This window comes from Equus asinus, chromosome 1, assembly GCF_041296235.1.
Source record: "Equus asinus isolate D_3611 breed Donkey chromosome 1, EquAss-T2T_v2, whole genome shotgun sequence".
Taxonomy (NCBI): domain Eukaryota; kingdom Metazoa; phylum Chordata; class Mammalia; order Perissodactyla; family Equidae; genus Equus; species Equus asinus.
The window spans coordinates 129,269,747-129,289,378 of record NC_091790.1 but is presented as its reverse complement, the minus strand read 5'-3'; the positions used below and the strand labels follow the sequence as shown (position 1 = coordinate 129,289,378).

At 34.0% G+C, this 19,632-nt stretch overlaps 1 protein-coding gene across 2 annotated transcripts in view; it reads left to right on the top strand.

The window, feature by feature from the left end:
• Positions 1-19,632, top strand: part of SEMA3D (semaphorin 3D) — a 185,292-nt gene that overhangs the window by 44,872 nt on the left and 120,788 nt on the right. The window lies entirely within an intron of this gene.

Here is a 19,632-nt window from a genome sequence, read left to right as displayed (position 1 = left end):
TCCAGCAAAACATATGACTTGGCCCATGTTTCAGACCTTTGGCTCATAGAGCAGATACTTTAGTTAGCTATGCATCCAAACTTATGACAACTGTTTATAAAACACAATTTTTAGATTATCTGTTTGCTGATAATGTATCCTATATTTTTATGAAGATAAGTAGAGTTATCCCAGGTTAACTCATAAAATAATTCCATGATGTACTTTTCTCGTCACTGGGTAGAGTTAGACTGCATTTATCATGTTTACGGATAAAACATACATCTCCTGTCAGCCATGACTTGAAGTCATGTTTTATATTTGCCCATTCTTTTTTAACTTCTAATCAGTTTCAAGTTGATTATTATTAGACTTTTGATCCACCTTCATTAACAGTTTATTAGCTAGAACTTAAGCAGTAGCACTATTTTTCTAGTTGCTGTTAAGAGAACATGCCTGTGAAATTCCATAGCAAAAATAAAGAAAGAATAGCAGAAGTAAGACAAAAACATAGTTGACCATTGATTGAGAACTGCTGAAATACATTTGACTGAGAAAGCTGAAATTTTACAAAGATTAAAGAGAATCTAATCTGCTAATTCTTATCCTCAGATTCTTTCTGTCTTGTTACCCTGAGTCCCTCAAAATGTTGCCCTCAGCTGCAGTGTCACAGAGCTGGCTGACAAGCACTTTTTCTTCGTTCTGCCTGTTTGAGTAGGGAATGAAAGGGAACAGAGGCAAGCAATTTATTTTAAAGAAGTGTCAAGTGTGTTATACACATCACTTTGAATTAGTGAGAATTTATTGACCCTGTCCCACTAGCTGTGAGAGAGAGGATGGGAAATGTAGCTTCTGCCACGTACCTGTTCACATTCAGCTGATCTATATCTATTCCTAACGTGAAGAAAGAGTGTTCATACCCCTAACTTGAAGTAGGGGTGTTGATACTGGGAGACAGTATTTCCTGCCACGCTCATATGCCAGTTCCCATGATAAGATAGAAATTTTTTAAACAGATATTTTTTTCAAGGAAAACACATTTGTAATGTTAAAAGCAAATTTTTATCTTCATTATAATTTCATTATAGATTTTCAAACCATACTTTACTAAAAATCACAGTTCTTTTGTGAGTATATATGTAAATCATAACCACAACTTTGGATATCTTGTCTGAAATGTGATTTTTTTACACTGAATTATAAACCCATTGGAAGATTTTTGAAAAAGCAATTTAAAATGAGAATTTGTTTTAAAATGAAATCATCCTATTTATGGCTAAACATCTTATAGAAATGGATACTGTCAGAACTAAAGTAAAGAATGGTTCAACTACACACAGGTGTCTGGGAAACAGTATGTGTTTCCTCATCTACAGCTCAATATTTTCTTTTATTCATAAAGGATAACCTATCTCTCAAATTTCTTATAATAATAGTCAATTTTGTCAGATTCTCTATCACAAATTTACATGTGACTTCCAGGTTATCAAAGAATAACATTTATTTCTCTTAGAAAATTTATAGAACTTCGTATCCCCCAAATTCATTAGTGTTTAAGAAGTCAGAAGAGCAGATGTTTTTATTATATTTTCCCTTTATAATTGGTTGATTTCTTATCTATCTAGTGAACATTTGTTAGGCTTATACTCTGAGCATACTCAGCTTCTGTAGGCTATTTGATGTAGATTTAAAAAAAAATACGTGTTCTGTGTTTAAGCATCTCCCAATATTTTAGAGAGTTAAGTGGTGCATATAATTCAGGCCATATACAAGATAATTTGACTGTAAGTTAATGTGGTGGAGAAAAATGTGCTGTAATGATCCTGATAGAGAGTGAATGTTTTGACTTGGAATTTATCCATAAATTCTTTTTGGATGAGATTTGATCTAGAAGGGCCGGATATCATGCACAGGGAGAAGGAAATGAACATGACTTGGATGACAGGTGTTCGTTGACCATCTTACCTCGAACAGGGAGTGCACATTGAAGAAAAGAGAGAGAAAGTAATTTATGTAAAGAAGGAATTGGCATGCCAAGCTAAGGAGTTTATATTTTAAATTAGGGATGGCGTTATGAAAACAAACACTTAAAGAAAATAATCTGGAAACACCAGGCACTCCCAGGATTGGAGTCTACAGGCAGAGTCCAGAATACTAATTATAGTAACCCAGGCATACAGTCATAACAACTAATGGCTCCATGAATGGCCTTGAAAATAGAGTAGAAAAAATTAATTGTAAGGATAAAATAATATGTACGTTATTAAATGACGTCACTGATACAGATAACAATCTTGTTTTACACTTAAAGAACGGAAATTCCTTTGCCTTTCCCTCTGGTAGGTATATATATATGTACACACATACATATTATATATATACATATTACTTCTCTATTTGATAAAGACAAATTAGAATCTGAAAATTAGAATTAGATCAAAAAGCAGAGTTTCTGCTATCTGACTGCACTAGACAAGATCCAAGAACATTGATCCTTGAGAGAGCAAAATTGAAGTAAATTGAAAAAGTGAATTGCTTTCAAGAGATAGGTTTCTGTATGTTGTCTGTTAATCATTTTAAAGATATTTATATGCACTTTACTTTGCTGGAACTACATAATATCCCTGTTAAGTTGATGACATATCAACATGCTATATTTACGTAAAGGAACTCTAACACTCTGTGGGGTTGATTAAATTCCTGAAGATAAGATGTCCTGTATGAGGCAAAGCCCAGGACTTCAGTTCAGACTTATAACTCAGTGTTCTATCTGCTACAACACGGTTCATCCCTGTTCATGTTCTCTGCATCCTTAATAAAATAGTAACTGGAGAAGCTGGCATATGTTTAAAAAGTTATATTTTAATAGTTCAAGTTGTGTAACAGAAATCTTTAAATAGCAAAATAGTGAAAATATCTTTTCCCGGTTGAGAGAAATTCATTTTTAGCAGCAATAAGGCATATTTGCCTTCTGATGATAATGATTATATCTTTTTTATACTATTTGAAGTAAAAAAAAAACATTATAGACAATTGTATAATTTGATTGCTCTAAACATAAATAATCTTGAAATACCATTTATAGATTTTAATAATTTTTCCTAAAATATATGAATATACAAATTTGTGCTAGATAGATGATATTTATGTTTTTTTAAATGAATCAAATGAAATATTTGAAAAATCAAAGTTTCATGATTCTTAATACTGATGGTTGTCACAGTTCCTGGCAGGCAGCCCTTTTTGTATGAATAAGTAAAAAGTACGTAAGGTAACTTTTAAAAAGAGAACTCGTAATTTTACTAGAGTAATGCAATACAAGAGTTTTATTAAAGAGATGTCAGGAAAACTGACTTTGAAGTGCCAAGGATAGGAAGATATCCTTTTCTCATTGTTTTATAATCAAGAATTATTTGCTGTTCTTCGACATTCCAAAAGATGCATGCGTGCACTATTACAATTGAACTTCACATTCTTTCTTCCTCAAGACAGCAATAACCTTTACATCTCTCTCTCTATTGTTTTCTGTAAGTGGCTTGTGTATTTTACCACTTAGACACTGCTCTCCTATCCCCTTTGAATTGGGATGCACATTTACTTAGGACAGGTTTTGTACTGTGAATGTTCTAGGAATGTGGGAATTGTAAAGACAGGATGAATACTTAATGGCTAATTCTTAAATATGTGCTTAATTTCTGCTTATGGTCAATTTTATCTTTTGTCTTCTGTATAAAACACAAGTGACAGAAAGAGAAAGAACAAGGCTAAAGGTGATAGTAAAGAAAGAATTACATTAAAATATCATTTTTTTATTATTAAAGTTTCTCCACTGAGATCGTGGGAATATGAGGGGGTAAAACATAACAGAATTTCTGAAGTTGCTAATGAGCATTTGCTTACTTCCAAATCGTGGTACCAATAGGATACATTGGCAGACCACACCCACTTGGGGAATGGGACCATCCTAATCTGTAATAAAAAATCACCATCATAACAGTTAATGTTTGTTTTACACATACTATGTGGATAGGGATTTTGATTTATATTATTTTACACATACTGTGTGCATATGGATTTTAATGTATATTATTTCACATTGAATAACATAACAAAGTTGCCATTATTTCCTAAATTTCAAAGAAATTCTTGTCCAGAAAATGGTAAAACTCCAAATTTCAGTCTTCATTATCTCATCACCCCTCTCTACATAGAGGTTTCCTGTAACATTGTCAAATGATGTTAGAGAGAAATGAGATTCTGAAAACTCCTGAAAAAAGATACCCAGAAATACCAAGAGTCTCCCTGACTCACTCAGTCATTCCTCCTGTTTTTCTTTGGGTGTGAATCTTTGTAGCAGCCATGGGTCATTCTGGATTGGTCCAAAAGTTCTCGTATGTTTCTGGTACTCTTGAGGCTATGCAAGGTTTTCAGGTCTTCATGATATCACACACAGGGAAGAGGTTTAGAGATTTCAGCTGCTTCATCACCGTACATCATAGAAGGGGGCTGGTAAAGGAAAGAGGGGGAGATTGACTGTTTCTTTCATTTATTTGACTGATATATGCTCATCTCTTATTCTGTGCCAGGCACTGTGCTAGACGTTGGGGATAGAGTGGTGAATGTGATTCATGTCTCTGCCTTCAAGTGGCTTAAAAGAAGTATATGTGTCTGTAGATGGAGATTACACTTGTTCTGGAAGGTACAAATGCAAATTTTGTGAGATGTAGGGAATGGCCTAAATATCATTTGGAAAGATTTTTTAAACTGTGATTTTATAGCACTATAGCAATTCAATGTTTTGAATACTCTGAAAAAGTACAGCAGTTATAATTGAAACTAAAGTTTTTTATGTGTATAAACTCTTTTGGCTCTTGTAATATTCAAATAAGCTTTTAGAGGTAACTTTAGGTTGACTTGCTGTCAAAACTGTTTCTAAATATTAATCTCTGTTCAAAGACCTTCTCCATAGACCTTTTCTTCAAACACATTTAGTAACCCCAAATTGAATATTCTAAAAGAAAAACATTTATTTGTCACTCTGCCTTTATTTTTATTGTCTAGCAATTTCCATATCCAATAAAGCAATTGAGTGTATTCTTTTGTCTAGGATTTCATTTTGGCAGTGCATATAGCTCAACAAATTGGATGTTTAAAAGTGTGTTATTGTTATTGTCATAGGGATTTTATCTAATTGTGCACTGAAAAATTTACATTGTGGAATGAAGATTGGGAACTTTAATGCCAAATTACACAAACATATTTGCAAGCATGATAGGAGAACATGAGATTTTCCAGGTTTCCTTTTAAGTTTTTTATCCACTTACTGTCTTTGGAAAAATAGTTGCTATCACAGTCCATGCAAAAATGGAAGAACTTTAAGCTAACAGTTTTTGAGTCTAGCTATGTGCCGAAGTGCTTAGTGCTTTCCATGCGTTGTCATTGTATTCTTGAAACAACCATATTTAGTAAGAACTGATAATCCTGTTTTATAGATGAGGAAACTGGACTTAGAGAAATTAAGTGAATTCTTCCAAGGTGTAAATCTGATAAGTAGCAAAACAGGGATTACAGCTCAAACCATAAACCACGGCCTGAGCTCTTAGGCTGTGTTACCCCTGGGAGATTCAAGAATTTTCTCTCAGTTTCTATAACACGTAGTAAAAATAAATGAGTTTCATTATTGAGGATTTTGTGAGATTATCTTAGGTGAATTCTGTATTATAAAATCCAGACTACAGTGCTAGTTTCACTTTTGTATCTTCGGAGGTCATGTAGTAGAAGGTAGTATGACATTTTCCCTAAGAGAGAAATACGTAAAAAGTAAAAATGAGGAAATGTCCATCTATAGCAGTATGCTCAATTCAGGAATCCCCTGCTTATCCTTTCTGAGGCAAAAAGACTTGGGGTGGCCATTTAAATTCAGTTTTTCAGATATAGCCAAGGATATAATGATAGGATTAAACACAGCTCAGAAACTGATATTTAAATTGATACAATGTTATATATCAATTTTATCTCAATAAAAAAGAAAAAGAGAAAAGAAACTGATGCTAGTAGATAAAGCACCAGATAAAGATGGCAATGAGTGTGGAAGGGGAAATTAGACAGCCACATATCCAGTATACGGCTTTAACAGAGCAATCATTAAAAAAGGCAAAATATGTTTACATAAGGAAGACCAGAACGGTGTTTAAAAATATGGGGCTGCCTGATAAGGAAGTTGAAATTTCTGGTACTTTATCAGTCTCATCTTGTAAAACGGCACCTCAATCCAATCTTTACATAGGCATATTGCTCATGCACTGAGCAATTGCAAGTTACTCTTAAAATTCAAATATGTGAGTTGAAGACTTACTCTCTTATATGCATTAAGAGAATGTAGGTAAAGGGATTAATTCAGCTTCACCCATGAGCTCTTTAACAAGGTCCACACTGTGCTTCCACATTGCATATCCAGCATATTTGATAGTGCTCCTGAAAGAAAGTGTTATACTTTAAAATATGGTATCTTCATGTGAAGGTATATATAAAGACAGTTTAAAACATATTAATTACAAAATAATGTTTGATCGTTTTGCAATAATGCTATTTGGTATTTCATAATGCATTGTCATATTTATTTTTAGTTTTATCCATCTCTAATTAACATGAATTGAAATATGCATTTTGAGGACAGTGAAGCTCATGTTATAGAAGCATTGAATGTTTATGCAAATATGTATTTGAATAATTATTGAATATGGAAGGAACTTTTTTAATATGTGCTTTAATGTTGCATCTTAGGGTTAGCAGATATATTTAGATGTTCTAAGAGGTACAGAAACTCTTTGAATCTGTGGGAGAGACAACCTCAAATCTGTGGTATGCTATTAATGTAGCAATTTTTGAAAACTGTTATAAATAATACTTGGCATGTTTACAGATCTGGAAAGGTTTAAGATGTAATTGAAAGTTTTGTCTTTCTTTTTAATTTACTAAACCTAGCTGAATATTCACATATCTAATTTGCTCTGCTTTCAGTCAGGAGATATTGCTTGCCTGCTTACTGCGTTATTATAGACAATAAACTAAAAATTCTTTTTGAGCCCCTGTTATATATCAAGTTTTTGCTATGTTATGATGTATAATCATAAGGTGTTAATAATGAAGTTAGACCAACCATGTTTTGTAAGCTGCTATGAATTTCAAAATATACTTTATAATAAACTAATTTTAAGGTAAGTGAAAATACTTGTAAAAAAGTAGATCTTGTATAAAATATAACTGTTTTTAAATGTGATTGTTTTTTCATGCAGGAAAATCATTTTAATTAATTATTTAAAATAAGAATGTGCACATGTCAAAAGATGTCAGCAACTTATAAAATATGAACTATGTAAACTTTTTAAGTGGCATAATTAGGCAGAGTAATTTGTTTAAAGAAAATGAAAAACATTAGTAAGAGTTTGTCAAAGATCTTTATAACCATTTTAAAAATGAAGGTGAGTGGTAGGAATGGAAAATAGTACACTGATTAAATAGGATGGATAGCTGCATAAAAATTAAAAAATATATAAGCATTAAGATCCAGTACAAAGGATATAATGAATTATAGACATGTTATTGTTATACTTTGAATATAACAATGAGTATGTGGAATGCTTCAATCCCACGTGGCCTACACGGTTATTTAAATTCCCTATTTTCCTCCTTTGAAACTAGTATCCTTTCTGGAAAAGACACCAAGAGAAGCTTAATGTTTTTACTCTTTTTAATACAGGTGAAAATCTTAAAGCCAAGTATTTTACATATTCACCAATGTTTATTCTATTTTTTATTTTATGGTTTTATATGAAGTTATTATTTTATTGGGTATTAGTTGTTTTCCCTTTCTTGAAAAATTACTTCATTTACTATAAATGAGTAGCATTGGAAGCACTCCAGATAAAATTGTATTTTACCCTTCATAAAAAAATTCAAACCATCGTTGATTTCCCCCTCTTAAACCATAGAAATGGAGTTTGTTTATTTGCTTGCATGTTCATTTGTTTGTTTTGATGATATCCTATAATTATTGTCTTCATATTCTTGGAGGCTATATAATAATTTCCTGAGATCTCTTTGTTTTACAATCCTTGTAAACTGTAGGCGTTCAGGTCATTATTAAATGTCTTTAAAACTATTATTTGCTTTTATACTTAAAAAGAATTAAAATTTAGACAAATTGAATACATTAGATTTAAAATGGCTAATACTCTTTGATCACTTACTGTGTACTGGGCATGGTGTAGTGCTTTATATTATGGTTTTTTAATCCTTATAACAAATAAATTAAGTACTCTTGTTATCTACTCTTTTAAATGTGATAAGTGAGACACAGTGAGGTTAAGTAACTTTCCCATCTGTAAACGGGAGGCGAGTGGCAGACCTGGGGTTTGTGCTTGAGTGCTTAATCACTGTGCTACTCTCCTTTTAACATGTCCTGGAGGAGTTACAGGAGATATAACTGGGGACATTTAGAAATGTAGGTAGAAGAAATTTAACAATGCAGTCATATAAGGGTACAAAAATGAAAATTATAGTATCAGTCTATTTATAAAAGTTGTAACTTTATTTTTAAAATTATTTTTAGTGTTATAATAGCAGAACTGAACCAAATGTGAGAATATTGACTGGGTCAGTCAGGGTCTTGGGAACTCTTGAATTTCTGGTAGTAGTTGGTAGATTATCTGTGGCAAAATTCACAAAGCTTTACTATGGATAACTGTCTTCCAGAGACCAAACTCTTTTCTGGACTAGCAGTCCCTACAATGAGCATATACAAACTCATTTTGTACTATTCACCTAAGAAAAACACAATTAGAAATATAAAAAGTGAAAGTAACAATAGTTCTTATATAACCAAGAATTAGTTCTGTTTAGCTTGTAAACATTAATTTCCAATGCCATGGAAATAAAAAGATATATGAAAGAGTACCTTTGTCACCATCATACTCAAATAAGTTTAAGGGAAAAAAAATGGAAATTTTTAAGATTAGTCTGTTTTAGTTTTGCAGTTAGAAATATAGAACAGGTAAATTGTGCCTTATTAATTCTTTCAATTAATGCCTAGATTTTCTTAGCAGGAAAAAAAGAAAAGAAATTCTCCCCTATTCTGTACTGTGCTTGCATTTGTGTCTCAGAATTAAGGTTACTATCATTACCTAGTAATTACTACTTTTACTACTCTAGGTTGCGTAGACTAGCCGTTGGGCCTGCACATCAGCAAGAGATGAAAAAAAAAGCTAAACTCATTCAAAGTTTAATAAAATTTAAAATCCAGTTTATGGGTTGCATACCTTTTAAGTGTTCAGTTGCCACATGTGGCTCATAGTTACCATATTTGACAAGAAAATACAGAGCATTGCCCTCATGGAAAATGTTCTATTGGGTGGTGCTGGAGAGAGACCGGGGGCTGTGCCCAAGGTCACAGCCACTTCTCCATCTCTAATGACATCCTCTATACAATATGGGCCCTAGGGCAGGCTCCTCACCGCCCCCATCCCCCATGGGACTCACCTTATCTGCATTGCAGAATGAGCTCTATGTATATGGTCACATGGCCTTGCGTTTAATCCTAGCTGAGGGACTTTGGCAAGTGATGTACCTTCTCTTTGCCTCAGTTTCCTCATCTACCAAGATGAAAACTGTTGAGTGCAAAAAAAAAAAAAAAAAGAATACAAATGGATTGGAACAATTGCATATGAAGCATTTTAAACCAAGATGAAATCTGTTAACATATATCCTCATCACTAGAAATATAAACAATAATCATTAAAGAACTTACTTGTACTAAGTGCTGGACAAATTTTCTTTTTTTTTTTGTCACTGAACTAACATTTGTGCCAATCTTTCTCTATTTTGTATGTGGGATGCCACCACAGCATGGTTTGATGAGCAGTGGGTAGGTCTGTGCCGGGATCCAAACCCTGGGGGGGCCAAAGCAGAGCGCACAAACTTAACCACTATGCTACCGGCCTGGCCCCTGGACACATTTTTTATATGTTGAAAAAGCTGCCTTGTTGTTTGCATAGTCATCAGTTGTTAAATTCAATATGCTAAAAATAAATAAAATGACATTAATTACATTTACATTTAATTACATTAAAATTGTTTTATTTATTTCATTATTAGTTAGTCACCAAGTTGGGTCAAATATAATGAAATTCAAATCTGATATGAAGCCTGGGTTCCTAAATTTCACATATGACATCAAGTTCCTTTTACACACTGTCTACTTTTGTTCTCAGTTAGTGTTATGTTATGAAGTCAATCATTTAACTCTTCTTCTTTTGCAGATCGAATGTCTCATGTTGCTAGAAATGTTTATTTCCCTAAGGTCTTTAAATAGTGGAGAAAGAAACAACTAGTGTTAATGTGTTTAGCACATCTTTTTCCTTTAAAAGAAAAGATTAGATAGGAGGCATGTAACTTAAGTGTTTTGATCTCAAAAGTACATGAATTCCTGAAGAATTTATGTGAATATGAAGTTCAAGGTCACATTTTTCCTGCTATATGCTCTTTTTTAGATTAAGAAGTTAGCTGTTAAATATTGGGGTTTCTAGTAGATTTGATTGGATTTCTTAGTCTGTTCATTTAGAAGTGTCAGGAGTTTTACAGAGAATCTTTACAATTGTTTTAGCTATATCACGTCTTAAAAACATAATTTAGTTAGTTCATGGTTATTTACTAGTTTCCAGTAGTTACAGCCTTAAGATTCTAATGATGTGAACCCATGTTGTAATTTAGATATAGGAACTATAATTTAGATAGGAACTTAATACTATTTCCTATACATAAGTGGTTTTGTATAATAGGTTGTTATTTTTACAAATTGGCAACTAATAACCTCTGTGTATTGTTTTTGAGGATGTGATAAATTGTTTCATGTCCTAAACAGTATGCACTAATTAATAAAAAATCTTTTTACCTTTCCTTCTGTTAACATACTAATTTTTTCAGTAAGTGTTTTTCATTGGAAAATATACATGTGAAAATTGTACAAAACAGGACCACCACACAAGTCAAGAAATAAAAAGAAATTCGTAACTTTACACGTTGGCCTGCCGTTATGTTGTGCCGTGCTCCTTCTCTTTGTGTATCTTTGCATTGCTTACTGTAAGTGCTTCCTGTACTTGCTATAGTCTAACATTACGGTAAGTGCTGCTGAAGCAAGCACCATATAATACTTTTAAATATAATAAAATACCTATGTTTCTTTGAAAAACAAATTTCCAAGTGCACAGAGGCCACTAAATTATCCTGTATATGGAATATTTCATCCATTATCATTGAAGAGTCAATGTTTTGAAGATTCAAATCCATTTATTGCCCATATTAGCAAAAATATTAGATGAATATTATAAAGTCTGGGAAAATCTTTATTGGACATGTAACTCAATGTCTAAATTAATAACTAAATGTGTATTTCAGGAAAGAAAGTTAAAATTTTTGGATATTTACCAAAATATCACTCACTTATCCAATTACTCAATATTCCTAAGAGATAAAAGCAATAAAATAAGTTACAGAGAAGAAACTCTTAATAATAAACACATGGTTAATTATTATTTTATTATTTCAAGATAATATAACTGATTTGCCTTTTTTTTCTTTGCTCCCCAAAGTCCTCAGTGCATAGTTGTATATCCTAGTCGTAAGTCCTTCTAGTTCTTTTATGTGAGCTGCCACCAAAGCATGGCAACTGACAGGTGGGTAGTGTGGTTCTGCGACCTGGAAACAAACCCAGGCTGCTGAAGTGGTGAGAGTGCTGAACTTTAACCACTAGGCCATCAGGGCTGGCTCTGATTTGCCTTCTTAATTGTGGTAATTCCTACTCTGCTTTATTCAATATTCTATTTATGAAAAAAAAAGCCCGCCCCCAATTTTTTTAAATGTAGGGTGCACATATCAGAATATTTGAGGTAGAGGGTGTTAAGTTTTAAAAAACAATCAGTTTAAATAGTATACATTTGTATTTTTGGATATAAAAGGCAGACATTAAAATTTGACAAATTTTCTATAATTTCCATAGAATATCTGCAAATATTCTATAAGTCTCAAAAAGCCTATCAGAATTCCAAAGAGTGAGAAGATTATCTTGGTCATGAAAAGGTGCATGGATTAAAATGCCCTCTGGAGTGTGAGAATTTGAAAAGGAAAGTCTTAAATCTTTGTATGGTGGACTAGTCAAATTTAAAGAGACCAACTATGATTATGCTGTTTGTTCTTTCTCTGACCATGCAAAGTGATAACTGTCAGTGCTCTGATTTGAGTAGCAAATTGATAAAGATTTAGGATAAGGAAGATAATTGCAATGAGGTCATTTACAGTGGTGTTTTATTATTTTTTGTAGATGTGTTAATTATTTGAGCACTTTGTATTTGATTTCTTTAGGACCTCTTTACAACATCAGCATTGTTTTGTTGTTACTGTTAAGTTTGGGAAAAAATGCAACCCACAGTATTAAATCTAACAAATTCTACATGTCTGTTCTGAAATCTCACTACTTTATAATTTTTGTTGAGCTGGATTCATTAGGGGTAAGATCCTGAAGAATGTGGTCTGGCTATAAGTACAAGGCTGTAAGGCAAACCCAAGTACCATGTAACAGTAGTGCTTTGTTGGGCAGATATTTATATAAGAATATACTTTCAGTGTGTTTTAGAAACGTAAACATTGTGTTTAAACCATTGCAAAATAAAAATGTAACTACTGTAATTTATCTTTTCTGCCAAAGAGTTTAGCTCAACTTTACAACTGATTACTGATGATATTTGCATTTAACTTGGCATGTAGTGAAATAACACTGGCTATTACCATAAGGATTTTAGGAAGTAGATTAACATTTAATTAAATATAAGTCTCTTCTTCATGAGCTCTGAAAACTCAGCTGGTCTTCCAGATTCTATGGGAATATATCAATTGATGAAGAATTCATGACATATGAAGGCAGTGAAGTCCATTAATGAACAGTTAAAATTTTTCAGCCAAAAGTTGCTGCCTTGTTAATTCTGTTCATTGATAATAGTACTGTACACTTAAGAAGTGATTGCATACCCGTGAATGTCCCAAAGTAGTAGGATATTATGTATATTAGAAAATTTAGAAAGGATAAGATAAAATAAATGTATCTTAAAATTTTAGCATTTCAAATTCCATTCTGGTGGATCTTCATACTTACCACTTGCGTCCTGATTTGATATCAATGCACTTGCTCAATGGAATATAAGATAGCCCTCTGCAAACATAAAGCTTCTCTTTTTTTGCTATATTGTCTTTTTGACTCTCAAGTTTCTTCTGTTTATATTTGTTTTTTGTCTATATCCATGTTATGAAGTACTGTTACTAATAATTGATCAGTCTTGTGTACCCTAAGGGAAAACTATCTAATCAAACAACTCAAAAATATGAGCTACAATTAGGCTAAAGTGAGTTTATATTTTTTAATAAAATTAATTTCATTAAATTTGAGGGTGGTCATAGGTCCTCGTGTCTCCTGAGATTAAAAAGTTCTTGGGGCTGGCCCCATGGCTGAGTGGTTAAGTCCATGGACTCTGCTTTGGTGTTCCAGGGTTCACCTGTTCTGATACTGGGCTCAGACCTAGCACTGCTCACCAGGCCATGCTGTGGTAGCATCCCACATAGAACAACTAGAATGACTTACAGATAGGATATACAACTATGTACTGGGGCTTTGGTGAGGATAAAAAAAGGAAAGTTGACAACAGATGTTAGCTCAGGACCAATCTTCCTCACCAGGAAAAAAAAGAGAGAGAGCGAGAGAGAGAAATTCTCTAGTGACCTTATGTGTACCATAAAGATATGAAGAGCAAATAGCTCTTTATAAATTAAAAAAATTGGGGCCAGCTCAGAGGCGCAGTGGTTAACTTCACACGTTCCACTTTCTTGGCGGCCCGGGGTTCACCAGTTCGGATCCCGGGTTCGGACTTGGCACCACTTGGCAAAAGCCATGCTGTGGTAGGTATCCCACATATAAAGTAGAGGATGATGGGCATGGATGTTAGCTCAGGGCCAGTCTTCCTCAGCAAAAAGAGGAGGATTGGCAGTAGTTAGCTCAGGGCTAATCTTCCTCAAAAAACAGAAAAAAGACAATAAATTAAAAAAATTAAAGATTCTTTTCCTCTCTTCTCTAACCTACCCACACACACAGACACACAGACACACATGGACATGCACACACACATCTGAGGGAGAATCCTAAATCTAAATGTTCAAGATTTTCATGTGTGAAGACTTAGTGTGTATTTTAATTCTTGTCATATGCATACCATCTACTTTTTCATCATAATTATGTATTATCTTTCCTTAATGACTTTTGGAACAAATGGATATAAATAAGTAAGGCAAATCAATGAAGTTCACATAGAAGATTTTATATTCTTTGCTCCTCAAATAATATTTTTGACGAGTTATTATCCGTCTAATAAGTTCTGGACCTTTGTATTCCTTTGGGAAATGACACAAGACCTTCTTGATTGTTAGATTATGCGTTTGGATCTCTGATTTAGTGGAACAGTGTGTAAAAATCTCTCATAATGAGAATACTCCCTATTGGCTCCACATCCAGGGATCCCCGAGAGCGCTGTGTGTCCCAAGGAACATCTGGAATGGATTATGTGCAGTTAATTGGCTCCAGGTCGAGCTTGTTACAGACAGTAGCATGTAGTATAACCTATGCAGTTCACTAAATCCACCCACTGTAGGTTAAATCACACCTCCTTCTCTCTATAATTCCTCCCAGATGCAGGACACACACACATCTGCATACACAAAACACACACATCTGCACACAAACATGCACTGGAAGATTGCAAAATATCAATGGATTACTGGAGAGGTTGTTGGCAATACATTTAACCCATAAATTATCTCAATTAAAAGATTAACTTCAATTCAAAGGATTCTTGGGGAGAAAAACAAAGAATCAGGAGCAGTAGATTATAGAGAGTGACTATTTTATAGTAGAAAAAGATTTGAAGTTAAAAAGAAAGGTTCCAGCAGGTTCAGGATGTTTTGTTTTATTTTGTCCCTTACCCTTAGCATATGTTTCAGCACGTGTAGACACTTATCAGGATGTCATAGTAGCAAGGAAGGCAGTGCTTTGATTTTTAACTTATTTAACAATATTAATGAGCTGGACTACAAGGAACAGTATGACTACTGTGCATTGAAAACTGAAACATCAATCTTCTTAACTTATAGAGTTGGAGGCACAGGGCATGTCTTAGCAATTAATGACCAGTTGGAGGAGTAGATATCTCAATACATAGCCAAGGGCCATTAACCCCAACTGATCATTAATTCCCAGGAAATGTCCTGTACTGAAGTCATTATTGTTAATAAAATGCACACACGGAGAGTTCCCTCTCTTTTGCCTGTGTACATAACCGTACATTCACATTACATATGTTGTTGCATGTCATGAAAACAAGTAGTATTTCACATGCCCAGAGTACCAAAAAACTCAGCCTAATGAGAAATTTAATATATTTAATCCCTACATTCAGTTTACCTTTCACTTTTTTTTTTTTTTTGAGGAAGATTAGCCCTGAGCTAACTACTGCCAATAGTCCTCTTTTTCCTGAGGAAGACTGGCCCTGAGCTAACGTCCGTGCCCATCTTCCTCTACTGTATATGTGGGATGCCTACCACAGCATGGCGTACTAAGTGGTGCCATGTCCCCACCTGGGATCCGAACTGACGAACCGAGGGCCACCAAAGCGGAAGGTGCGCCCTTTGCTGCACCACCAGGCTGGCCCCAACCTTTAACTTTTTTTGAAGGATGTGGGTAGCTGGAAGAATACTTGTTTGTAAGTCAAGGCTGTGAATCGGCTGTTAAGGTGGATATAGGGAAAAATGAAAGGAACAGGGAAATGGGATTAGAGAAGCGCTAATGAATATGGATGGAACCAGCACGCGTGCTCTACTACCAAAGGCAGTGTGGAGTAATGGCATTGTTTGAGTCATAGTATATTAGGTACCAGAACAGGTATGAGGCACCTTTAAGAGTTAGGTCAAGTTCCTTTTTTGGTGCCCTCTCTCTTCCATCCTACTGGTTTATGCTGTGTTCTCTCTTCCTTCTCCTCATAGCAATCTAACCAAGTCTATCATGCTTCTAGTGTTTCAGAAACCCTTAACTAGGTATATCTGTTCTCTGGAACTGTCTCTTTTTGCTTTCCATTTTCCTTTGTCTGTTCTCCATGAAACTATCCTTGTCTTGCTTAAACCTATATGATACTCCTTTGAGCTGTTTTTTATAGCATCCCATAAAGTCTCTATTTTAGCAGTTATTTCATGGAACTTTAATTATTTGCATATATTCAACCACTCCTTTCAGAAAAGAAGTTTATCTTTTTCCTCATCTTGATAAATGGTTGGGGATTAGCTATGGTGTTAATAACTGTTAAAAATATGTTTATGGGGCTGACCCCGAGGCTGAGTGGTTAAGTTTGTGCACTCTGCTTTGGTGGCCCCATGTTTTGCCAGTTCAGATCCTGGGTGTGGACATGGCACCACTCATCAGGGCATACTGAAGTGGCGTACCACACAGCACAACCAGAAGGACCTACATCTAGAATATACAACTATGTACTGGGGGGAAGGGGGTGGCTTCAGGGAGAAGAAGAAGGGAAAAGAAAAAGAAGATTGGCAGCAGATGTTAGCTCAGGTGCCAATCCTTAAAAAAAAAGAATATGTTTATATTTTTATATGTATTTTCTTATTTGTGTAAAAGCAGTAAGTTTTTAAGGAGGATCTGTAAGTCAGAGAATGGATCTACTTTTTACTGGTGTAAAAGTCATATTGAAAAGTTACAAGGATGCATTTCCTACAAGATTAATTTAAAACTCACATAATTGAAAGCTAATCCTGATAATTTTTTCTGTAGACCAGCTAAAGTAACTCTGTTTCATGGCAATAGCATAAACATGTTTTCCTACTAGCTCTGAAAGAATATAATTCTTTAGTTTTTAAGAGTTTGTTTTAAATATGTCATTTAAGGGACTTCATTAGTGTTTTATATTAAAATGTATATTATTGAAATTTTAAAAACTAGAATTTTCATAAAGGGTTGCTGATGGTATAGATCCTTTTGGTCAGAAGGATATTCCTGTTTTCTCTCAAATTAAGTCTTATTAGGTGAAACCATCAAGAAGTATCAAGTACATGTGAATAAAATATGTGATATGTGGCATATTTAGTACAATATTCTTAATAAGTATCTAATCAACTTGATTATTTGCATTGTAGTAATCTTCTAAATCAAAGAATTTAAATATGCACAGATTACACACAAGACAGAACAGTTTGATGCTTCCTATAGGTATCTTTGAAGGTAATTAAAGTAACTGAGAAAATATAATTTATTAAACATTCATGTTCAACATTTCTTGAAGAAACAACATAAAATTTGTAGTCTATCCTTAAAATGTTTGTCGTGTATAAAAATAAATACATGTATCCCTAAATTCTATTTCACTTTACCAGATTGATCTTAACTTCTGAGATTTAAGGTAACTAAAACCTTACTATTCAAAATCTGTGAGGCGTCTTAGTAAAGAGTTGATCTTCCATAAAAAAAAGAAATTCATTCTTATTAGCCCTTCTCTTAAAACTAAACCATACAGACATAAAATATTTATTTTGATATTAAATAATTAGAAAATTACTTAAAGTGTAGTACTTTTTTATTATGGCTAAAGCTGTCATCAAGGATGTAGAGAAATTATTGGGACAAAAGTTGAAGCAGGTACCACATCTGGAATCCTCCCTGGGAGTAGGCATAGCAAGATCCTTTCTGTGGGCTATTTCTTAGAAAGACAGCGATAACTTTGTGGAGAAGGAAGAGAAGTTGAAAACCGCATCAAGAGTTGACGATGACTTGATTCTGCCTTAATGAAAAGCACCCAAAGATGTAGGGGTTAAGAGGGCTGACTCTAGTTACAGTCCCGAACAAACATTTTAATCCATCTCTTATTTGCCATGTGACCTTAGGAGAACTGTTTATCTCTGTACCTCAGTTTCCTCATCATGAAATGAGGTAAATAATTACCTGTCCTTCTTGGCTGTCATTAGTGTTGACAAAAAGTAAGTGGAGGTGTATTAAAATTTTTAAGAGTTTCTTTGAGCAAAAATCAATTTGAATTGGGCAGCACCAAACTGGAAGTGGTTAGGCACACTCCACCGACAGGAATCAGGGGAAACACATAGAGAAAGTATGGCAGCAATGAAAGGAAATTATTTTATTGGCTATAGCTTAGAGCCTGATTGGCTGTTTGTTGATTGGTTGTCCTTAGTGTTTTGAGTTCATAACTTTGAGGCATTAACAGGCTTAGATTTCTGTTTGCTTAAGTAGGCACAATAGCATCAGAGCCACGTCAGTCTAATGGCCTCTGTTTAATTAATTTAACAGCATTAGGTCATTTAATTTATGTAAAGTACTTTTTAGAAAGTATCCGGTACATATAAATACTGAGTGAATGTTGTTTGTAATTACTATTATTAGCGTAGTTTGAAATATGTGAGTTTTGATTTATTCCATGTCTTAAAAAAGACGACCAAGGGAGCTTGTTTATGGCAACCTAGTAAATAACTACCTCCTCCCTCTTATAAACTTTTATTTTACAGTTTGTTTTTCTATTTAGTGTGTTGAATTCAAACAAATAGACTGCCAGTTCTTTCTCCAGGAAAAATGGGTTTATTTGGGATCAGCAAAGAATTGCAATTCTGTATCTGCAACCATGGCAAGCTGTGTGCAAATCCCCAGCAGCAAGAGGAAGAGAACCATTATTATAGAAGGGAAGAGGAAGTTTGGAGGACTATTGTAAACAGAGTCCATTGGAGGAATCAAGAGTTTCATGTGTAGTGGCTTTCCATTGGCTAGGTTGTGACAGTCTTTCATTGGCTGAGCTCCTTGCTGGTCAAGAAGAGCAAGTCTTTCTTCTTGCTGTTGGGCTCTGCTATGGACACTGGGCGTGAAAGCTATCCCTTGTGGCCTCTTGTCTCCATTTTAATGAGGTTTTTGTTTGTTTGTTTCCACAAGTGCTGCCCTGTGTGGAGTAGGGTAGAGTGCAGGTTAGATTGCATTGTCCCAGGCATAAAATCTGTACTGCTTTCCCTGACCTGATCATGTGCAATTTTAAGTAGAATTTTAAAATACCTTTTCGGTCAGAAACACTCCCTCAAAATAAGAGCTTTTGTTTTGTTTTGTTTTTCTTCGGGGTCTTTTCCTTTGGGAATGATTTGGGGGAAAGAGTAGGCTTCTACCAGTATTCTTATCTGATCAAAGAATTCATCAAGTTTAGAAAGAATTAGTTCCTCCTGCATTTGCATGAAAAAAAAATTTAGTAGAGGAAGAGATGCTAATTAACATAAGCAGTTGAATTTTTAGTTGTGTACCTGTCTCCACATCTGAGTAGAGCCAGATCTGAATTTTATTACTCAGTTCTAATTCATTTTCCCCGCAGCAATTTGTAAAAATTGTAAAAAAAAAAAAAAAAGGAAAAAAGAAGAGAGAAAAGGAGCAGTTATTTTTTAAAATCTATATACATTCAGAAAATTATAATTCAGTAAGTCTAGGAAAATCTGCAAACTGCTATATTAATAGTTCTTTTC